The sequence below is a fragment of the Lygodium microphyllum genome, chromosome 9, assembly GCF_053477565.2.
Source record: "Lygodium microphyllum isolate KBCC chromosome 9, Lygodium_microphyllum_v1.1.10, whole genome shotgun sequence".
Lineage (NCBI taxonomy): Eukaryota > Viridiplantae > Streptophyta > Polypodiopsida > Schizaeales > Lygodiaceae > Lygodium > Lygodium microphyllum.
In genome coordinates this window covers 111,481,077-111,491,213 of record NC_141143.1, presented here as the reverse complement: position 1 = coordinate 111,491,213, position 10,137 = coordinate 111,481,077, and the positions used below count along the sequence as shown (strand labels likewise).

Below are 10,137 nucleotides of genomic sequence, written 5' to 3'. Positions count from 1 at the left end.
CAGGTGCTTTATTAAGTATAGAGGCTGAGTACAGAGGTGCCGCTATGGCAGCATGCAAGGTCATATGGTTGCAAAAGTTATTGGGTGATTTGGAGGAGCAAGGAGATGATCCAGTTATCATTCAGGAGATGGCCCAGTTATCATTCACTGTGACAACATAAACATCATACAGTTAGCATGGAACCTAGTGTTTCATGCTAGGACAAAACATGTTGAGGTGCATTACCTTTTTATGAGAGAAAAGGTAATTGTAGATGAGATTGACTTGGTATATGTCAGTAGACAAGGTCAGATAGCTAACATTTTCACAAAGGCATTGGATGTAGAGAAACTTCCAAAAATTTGAAGCTTACTTGGAGTTGCACAAATATAGTTGAGCTTGAGGGGAAGTGTTGAGATGGTAAGATCAACACATATGGACATTGATGATGATGGACCACTTAGCTAGATAGATCCACATATCTACACTTAGCATGTTGGTGGTCATTATGATCCTCATATGACCATTGACTTATTACTTATTGTATAACCAAAAAATCAGAGATACCCTACTCTAATAAATAAGATTTTAGAGGCTTCACTCTTTTAGTTTGTCCTTGCTTTCTTTGATGACATATTGATTTATAGTGAGATACTATAGTATCATGTGTTACATACGAGGAAGATTTTGATGTATTGAGGCATCATAAACTCTTTGCTAAAGAGAACAAGTGTGCTTTTATGCAAACTAAAGTGGACTACTCGGGCCATATTGTTAGTGAGAATGGGATACATGTTGATCCTAACAAGGTACAATGTGTTAGAAATTAATCAACATCTACCACTACTATTTTACTTTGAGGATTTCTTGGTCTATTGTCACTCTATTATAGATTCATTAAGCATTATGTTGCTATAGTAGCTCCTTTGACTAATAGGTTGAAGAAGAAAGCCTTACTTTGGGATGCACTTGCAGATAGCAGCTTCAACCAGTTAAAGGAAATCCTTGCTCTTCTACTCCTATTTCAACCAGACTTCTCTAGAGAGTTTACCATACAATGTGATGTGAGTGGCCATAGCATAGGGGTTGTGTTGCTATAGGAGCATGGAGTTATTTTGTTTGAGATTCCTAACATTATAGATAAGGAGATGTCTATGAATGTCTATGACTAAGAGATGTTGTCTATCCTTCATGCGATAAAGAAGTGGCACCATTATTTGTATGAAATCAATTTAGAGTTCAGAGTCATTATAGGGTCTTGAAGTATTTTCTTACTCAATCAAATCTCACTCCTAAGTAGTGTAGGTAGGTAGCTACTTTGCAAAATTTGGCATCGCTCATACAAGGGATAAGGACAATGTGGTGGTTGATTCTCTTTCTAGAATGTGTGCATGTAAAGTTTCACCTATCATTGAGCTACATAGTGATTGGATTAAGGAATCAGAGGAGGCCTATCTTTTGGATAATGAGCTCAGCCATGTATTTTAGAATTTATAGTAATATCTCATTAAGAAAAACTCACATTATCAGGTTAAAAATGGCTTAATTTAGCTTAACAAAAAGATTGTTATTCCCTCTAATTCTTCTTTCAAGCTAAAAATTATAGAGAAGATGCATTCTTTAGCTTTAATTGGACATTTTGGAGTGTTTAAGACATGATAAGATTAGCAAAATATTTCACTATAGAGGATTATAGAGAGATGTAAAGGATTATGTCATGAAGTCTTGTTAGCAAAATAAAGACAACGCCCATAAGCTACATGGTTTATTATAACCATTATCTATTCCTAAAAGCAAATGGATGCATACTACCATGGACTTTATTACTAGTTTACCTTCTACCAAAAAGGGATGGAATAGTATCTATGTAGTGGTGGATAGACTCAACAAAGCAGCCCATTTCATTCCTACCAAGACATAATTTATTGTTTTATAGGTGGCTAGTAAGTTTATGGAGCTGATCTTTAGATTTCATGGATTACTGTAAGTGATTCTGCATGATAGGGTTTCCAATCTAATGAGAAAATTTTGGCAAGCAATATTTAGCTTCGTGGGTACTAAGTTGGCTCTTTCTACAACCTAATATTCCATAGATTGATGGCTAGATAGAAATTGTAAATAAGTGGTTGGAGACTTACCTTTGCCATTTCTATCATGATGTGTAGTATGTGTGGGATTCATTGTTGCATTTGGTTGAGTTTGGTCAAGAATTGCATGGTGGGGGGACTTGCTTGAGCTACTACACCAAACACATACTATACACATAAGAGGAAGCTCACTCAAGAACACAAGAAGAGATATGGAGGATACAATTTTTTCTTACTGGTTTCTTCTTTTTCTTCCACACACAGTACAATGTACACAAAGTATAGATAAGATACATCATAAAAGAAGTTGTCATGCTGAGTCAAACAATGCATAACTGACTATACTAATCGATTGACACTATAACTATACCAGTTGTAGGTAGGTGTAACAAACTAAATATAATAAGTGATAGGTCAGTGGGCCATGTGAGGATCATAATGACCACCAACATGCTAAGTGTAGACATGTGGACGTAACTCCAAGTAAGCTTCAAAACTTTTAAAGCCATTTCATTATGACCAAGATGGAGATGAAGATGAGGAGGGCCCAATCCCTAATGTGGAAGAAGTAGGCCAAGAGAGAGAGAGAGTTCAAGAGTAGTAGAGGGAAGGTGTGCGAGGTAATTTATAGGAGCTTTATTCTTGATAGAAGGACCTGCAAGAGTTAGAAGCAGACTCCAATTTGAGCCACTACAGGGAGCTACCAGGCAAAGACCTAGGAGACTACCCCAACCTATCCCCATGGCCCAACAACCTCCCAACCCCAAGGTCAAGGCAACACAATTTAAAGGAAGGCCCAAACAAGATGCAGATTGCCATATGACCGAGTTTGACACTAGGTGGCACAAGCAAGTGACTATCAAGCCCTATACAATGATCAAATAAGTTGCAACAATTTGTAGGAACACTGGAAGATAAAGCCATGATTTGGTTTAGCCAATATGGTATACTACAGTTTCCAACATATGATGATCTCAAAGTAGCATTTTTGCAAAAATTCAAAAAAGATTAGGGACATCAACCAAAAAAATATGTTAGTTGAAGATTATGCTAAAAAAATTTAGAATTTTGATTGAAAGATTGTAGGGCAATGAAAGACCTACCGAGGAAATGTTGGTTGGATACTTCTTGAAAGGATTGAGGAAGGGTTTGAAGAATGTTGTAGCAAATATTCACATTGTAGTGGTTTCAATGATCTTGTTATTACTATAGCTAGAGTTGAAAAGAGGCTTGGTATGACCAAGACTAGGAGTAGCTATGCTGATAGTTCTAACTCAGAAGAAGGATCAACTATAGCAATAGAATCTAAAAAAGGAAGCAACTCAGAGAAATCATTAGAAAGTGATAAAGAAGAACATAAAAGTAAGAGAATAAAGAAAAGTAAAAAGAAGAAGGAAAAGCAACCCAAACAAGAGGATTTGGTGATCTAGTTAAAAATCATTGGGTACTTTGTCATAGCACCAAAGGGGAAGAATTTTTGCCAGATTTGTGAGAAAGAAGGACACAACATTGCTCAGTGCTAGTACAACCCTAAGAATAGAGGTCATCCCACACCTAATGTAGGTAGAGGAAGAGCTGATATGGAAGCCAATCAAGTAGCCCCATTCAGAGGTAGACCGCCATTTCAAAGACCACCAAGACCTCCAAGACCACCAAGACCTCCAAGACCATCAAGATAATAATTAAAGAAGACCACTAGATATCATTCCTTGTGTGTATTGTCGTGCACCGGATCACTCGGTAGGTCTGAATTGTGCACTGTGGGTGAAGCATAAACAAGAAAGAGGAATGCGTGTGATAAGATATAATCAGGGTAACTTGCTAGTGGGGTAGTAATAACAACAACAACAACAGAATCAACAATTCTCTCAAGCAAATGTGATCTTAATTAGTATAACACATTAGCAAGAATAGGAGAGTGAGTCTCAATCAAAACATGAGTAGCAAAGCAGGAGTATACGGACGAATGGTCTTGTGATTGTAATAACTATCTTCAAGTGAATGACATAGAGGTGATGTGGCTGTTACTAGGTCAAAAGCAAAAGGACCCATAGATTGGAAGGAGCAAAAAGGAATCAGGGATCAGGTTCAGAAACATGTTAAGCAAGAATAGAAGAATCAAGCAATGGGTGAAGTAGAGTCAAACGATCAGATTGACTAGCAAAATGAACCATCTGACATCAAGATTGTAGTAAAAGATGAAAAGGATTAATTCTCCTTTCCAATTGTCATTTGACCAATTGTTGTGTTTTGTTCTAGTTTTCAAGGAGAGATTGTTGAGAATAATTCAAGGCCAAGACAAGGAAATGCTGACTAACCACAAAGTTGAAGCATCAATACATAACATATGTGAATTTCATAGTTCCTATCATCAAGGTTAACTTTCAGGGCAGGCCATTTGGAGTAGTATTGTTGGATGGAGGGTCTGGAGTTAATATTTTATTTGAAGCTAATTATCAAAAAATGGGGTTGGGAAATTGGCCCCAGCACCTTTTCAGGTTAAGATAGTAGATAAGAGAAGGGTGCAGCCCTTGGGAATACTGAAGCAACATGGTATTGAGATTTCAGGTATGACTTTCATAGTAAACTTTGTTGTCATCACAAAATGAGAGGTCATTCAGATTCTTCTTATGAGATGTTGTTGGGTAGACCTTGGTTCATAATGACTAAGGTCAAGCAAGATTCGGGAGATAATGTGGCTGTCTTTAGGAAAGGGAAGCAAACAGTAACCATTCCAATGCAAGGGAGAAAGAATATCCCTCTTAGGAAGAAGCCATTATTTGCTCAAACTATTAATTTGGTAGAAAAAGTTGAAGATGATGAAGAAGAGGAGTTTTTGAAAGCTAATCCAACCATTTTTCGTATATTTGATGTGGATGTGGAAGGAATATACATAAATATGATGAGCAGGTTCAGGAAGCTTCAAAGCTAGCACTAGGGTAGGAGATTCAAGGCTCTGCCTTAATATGGTTGCTGGAACAGAATTTAGGATCTATTGCAAAGGAATAGATTAAGCAGGAGGAGAAAGACACAGAAGTGATGACTGAGAAGATTTATGAGACAAGAGATTTGGTAGTTCAAATAGAGTGAAGGAGGATGAGTTGAAGGAACTCAACTTGGGAATTGAGGATGATCCAAAAATGGTAAAGGTTAGTATCCATGAAGAAGGAGAATTCTTGAAGGACTTGTTGTAGTTGTTGTAGGAGCACATAAATGTATTTCCATGGGAGTATTCTCAAGTGAAGGGTATAGATCTTGATTTGCATCAACACCACATTAACCTTAAGGAAGTGCAGTTTCTATTGTGCATCAAAGATATAGGATGAATCCTAATTTTGCAAAACTAGTCAAGGAAGAGATTGTTGGCTATTGGATTCATCAAGCCTGACAATGAAGTATCATGGTTGTCACCTATTATTGTGGTACCCAAGAAGAACAAGAAGAATGGGAAGATGAGGGTATGTGTGGACTACAAAAAGTTGAATGCAGCAACAATTCACTGATCCATTTCCAATGCCATTTTGTGATGTAGTTTTGAATGTAGTAGTAGGTTATGAGATTTACAAATTCTTGGATGGGTTCTCAAGATATAATCAAATCAAGGTGGTAGCTCAAGATCATCATAAGACAACCTTCAACACCGAATGGGGTGCATTTGTTTGCATAATGATGAGTTTTGGATTGAAGAATGGACCACCATCATTTAACTTTTTGATACACAATGTATTTGAGCCATATCTACAGGATTTAATGAGGGCATTTGTTGATGATTTCTCAATCGTTGGGAGGAAAGAGTTGCATTTGTTACATTTAAGGCTATGTTTTGAAAGATGTAGAATGCTCAGTATGGCATTTAATCCATACAAAAGTGTGATAGCTGTTAGAAGTGGCATTCTTCTTGGACATGTGGTATCTAGTGAAGGGATGGCCATTGATATGAAGAAGATTGAAGCAATACAAGTAGCAAAGTCTCTAGTGAAAATCAAGGAGTCGATGAGGTTCTTGGGATAGACGAAGTGGCATTCAAGGTACATCAGATATTTGGCTGATGTGTGTATACCACTTACTTAACAAAGAAGGATTTGGCTTTTGTTTGGTCTGAACCTCAAGGAAAGGCATTTTAGATGCTAAAGAAGATGTTATCCGTTGCTCCAGTGTTACAACCTCCTGATTGGACTTTACATTTCCATGTGTTTGTTGATGCCTCTTATATGGCTTTAGGAGTTGTTCTAATGCCAAAAAAAGTAAGAGGATGGTTCGGGTCAGTCTACTATGCAAGTAGAGTGTTCACCACAACTGAAAGGAATTATACTGTTACCGAGAGAGAAGCTTTGGGCATGGTGTATGCTTTGAATAAGTTCAGACATTATTTGCTAAGTAACAAGGTGATTTTTCATGTTGATCATCAAGCCTTGATGTACCTGATTAAAAAGCCCTTGTTGATAGGAAGGTTGGCCAGATGGATGTTGTTACAGGGATTTGATTTTGTGATTGTTTATACACAAGGAAAGGAGCATGCTGTAGTTGATTACTTGAGTAGATTAGAAATAGGTGAGGAATCAACATGTGTTAATGATGATTTACCAGATGCACAATTGTTAGAGGTGTGAGATGCTGTATCTAAATCTTGATATGATCATATGTTGATATTTTTGACCTATGAAACCATGTGAGTAGGATTTTCTGCAGATGAAAAGAGGAAGTTTGCCTTAAAGAGTAGACCTTTCTTGGTGATTGCAAGAGCATTGTATAAGAAGGGAATTGACTAAGTTATAAGGAGGTGTGTTCTTGATTTTGAACAAAAGATTGTCATTCAAGAGGCTCATTCAAGAGTAGCAGGAGGCCATTTTTCAGGTGACATAACTGGCGAGAAGATATTACAAGCTAGATTGTGGTGGCCTACAGTGTTGAAAGATGCCCATGTACATGCTAAAAGGTATGTGATTTACCAAAAGACCGGACAACCTGATAATAGGGATAGAATGCCTGATCATCCTATTTTTCCATTGGAAACTTTTCAAAAATGGGGGATGGATTTTGTTGGACCTATCAAGCCAAATACAAGCAGAGGATTTATGCATATTTTGGTTGCAATTGATTATTGTACTAAATGGGTGGATGCTATATCATCAAAGGATAACAAAGCTTCAAGTGTGGTAAGGTTTCTCTATCATAACATCATGGCTAGGTTTGGTTGTCTTGTGGAGTTGGTTAGTGATAGGGGAACCCACTTCTTGAATCAGGTCATTGCTAAATTAACCAAAACTCACATGATTATGCATAAGAAATCTACAACATATCACCCCTAGGCTAATGGACAAGTTGAGAGTACTAACAAGACATTGCTCAGGATTTTGAAGAAGATAGTAGCAGAGAACCAGAAAGACTGGGATGAAAAATTGGATTCAGCATTATGGTCTTTTAGAGCAGTGTTTAAGGTGATAATAGGGATGGCACCATTCAGATTGGTGTGTGGGCTTGAAGCAGTGGTACCTATGGAGTTTGTGGTTCCAAGCCTAAGAATCAGTGCTGAAAAGATGTCTCCTAAACTGTCAGTCAAGAATAGGAGCAAATATCTAATGCAGTTAGAAGAAGACAGGTTGGTCAGTTCTTATATTACTGAGGTGATTCAGAGAAGAAGGCAAGCACGGGCCACTATGAATGTCAAGTTTAAAGTCTTTTAGGTTGGAAACTGGGTGATGGTCTACAATTCCAGGTTGGGACCTCATCTAGGTAAGCTTACACTTAGATACAAGGGACCTTATCAGATTCTGCAAGATTTGGGCCAATGCACACTTTTATTGTGGCAGATGTTTTTGGAACCAGAGTGGAGAAACCAGTTAATGGTTTTAGGTTAAAGAATTTCAGGGTAAATTGTTTATAAGATTGTTGAAACTCAGATTCTGGGATTTTTCTTGAGAAGAGCACTGATCACCCACTAACTCAAATTATTGCGCCAAATGTCTATTGAAGAGTGCGAGCCATCTTGTCCATCGCTTGCACATGTTTTTGCATGAGCAGTTCGCAAACTCGTATTTGCACTTCAGCCAATTGTGGATATGCCGGATATGCCTGAGGGAAAGCAACTTGCCCCCATGCAAGCCGTGCCTGAAGAGGATCATCCGGCGGACATGCAAAGAAGGCCTCGCTGTAAGGGTGTAAACTTAAGGGTTGATGTGAGCAGCCCTGAAGATGAAGGGGAAGCTTCTGCAGAAGAGGAATTACCTGTTCCTATGCCTCCATCAGCCAGCAAGATGATGCAATCACTGATGGACCCGTATATGGATTTCAAAGTGGAGATTGACTGTCCAAGTAGAGAAGAATGCAGTGTGGCTGCAATCGATTGAATTTCATGAGTTTGCTGCTTTGCCATGGAATGGGTGGATGTGCAAATTTTATGCCAAGTCTCATGTGGACATTCTCAGAAAGACCAAGGGCTTCATCTCTACAAAGGTAGCTTTGACCCCTGAGGTTGTCTCTGAAGTGTTTAAGTTACCTTTTACTACTGTCACTGTTAGTCCAAAATGTCTTGAGGAGCTACTAAAAAAGGAGTTTGGCCCAAGGGAAGGAGGTAGACAGTATTACATGTTAAAGAATGTGGGCTAAGCTAGAAAGGAGCATCTAATGTGGTATCTGGAGAGATTATGTTTTTTGGTGAAATTTGACTATATGTCAAAGGAGAACCTTGCTACATTGTGCTATGCTGAGCAGAGGGGTAGAGTCAGTTGGTCTCATTGGCTGTATGATTGAATTTCTAGTGAAGTATATGTGTTTGACAGAAGGAAGGCCTAAACAAATAGTCGGCTGTGTGCTTACATGGCAGGCCTGTTCTCTCATGCCCAGAAAGTTGAAACTGGGGAGATTATGCTGATTGAGAAAGAGAAGCCCAGTGATTCTGTTAAGTTGCAGGGTCAGAAGGAACGGCAGCGGTGGCAGCTGGATCAGAAACCTGAAGTGCTTGAATTATTAAGTGTGATCAGGAAAAGTTGAAGACTTATAAGTGTCTAATCAAAGCAGGTTACTCTGAGGAGAACGCTTTGAAGTCTATTGCTACACCAGAGTTTGTGCATGCTTTAGGAGAACTGGAGGTGAATACTCAGAAGACTGTTCTAGAGGCACAGATACCAACCAAGCTTGGCAAAACTTTCACATTGTCAAAAAAGAGAAAGTTAGATAACAGTGTGCAACAGGTAGGGCATAAAATTGACTTTGGGTTGTCTATTAAAGGGACCTGTGCTCAGACTGAGGTTGTTGCAGATGATAGCTTTATGGCTACCAAAATGTTAGTAGCAGTGCAACAGTTTATGGTCAAGCGACAGGATTAGTTAGAGAGTCAATTGAAGCAGGTAGCTGAAATAGGGATATCAACAGTATTGCTGCCGGAGAAAGAAATGCAAGTGCAAGATCTGAAGCTAGAGTTGGTGCAGTTCAAAGAAAAGCATCAGAAAGACATGGAGGATCTGATTGCTCAGCACCAAAGTGAAGTGGCAAAGGCTAAAATATCCCTGGGTTTGTTTAAAGAGTGGACACAGAAGTTGCATGAAAAAGTTGCATGAAGGATGATGTTGATGAATGAAGGTTTCCTTTCCATTATTTGTTCAAATCTACTCTGTCTGATTCTCTGTGTGCACAGTCTTGCTGTTTCTGATTTTTTTTCAAGATGAATATGTGTTACCTGTGTGTGTTGAGATGCCTTGTTCAGTTGTTGAATATGTTCATGTATTGATTGGACCTCCCCAACACTCCATAATAGTGTGGTTTCTAGAACCTTCTCATGTTGACCAATGATCCTTTCGGGCTCATGAATGATCAATCTATCCTCATCAATGGGTGATAACTTCTAAAGCACTTGAATTTCAGATCCAACATGTTGCTTAAATTGAGAAACATAGAATACATCATGAATAGGGTTGGTAGAAGATAGTTGAACTTTGTAGGTAAGATCTCCATCTCTTTGAAGCACTTGATAAGGACCATAGGAACTATGTGCCAAGTTGTTGTGTCCTTTGAGAGATGCATAGCAAGATTTTGGGACCTTCAAAAATACCCAATCTCCCACTTGAAACTCCA

General features: G+C 38.5%; 1 pseudogene; it reads left to right on the top strand.

Annotated features, from left to right (window-relative positions):
• The first annotated feature begins 8,424 nt into the window (after positions 1-8,424).
• LOC148031424 (uncharacterized) lies at positions 8,425-9,457 on the top strand (annotated as a pseudogene).
• The last annotated feature ends 680 nt before the right edge of the window (positions 9,458-10,137 follow it).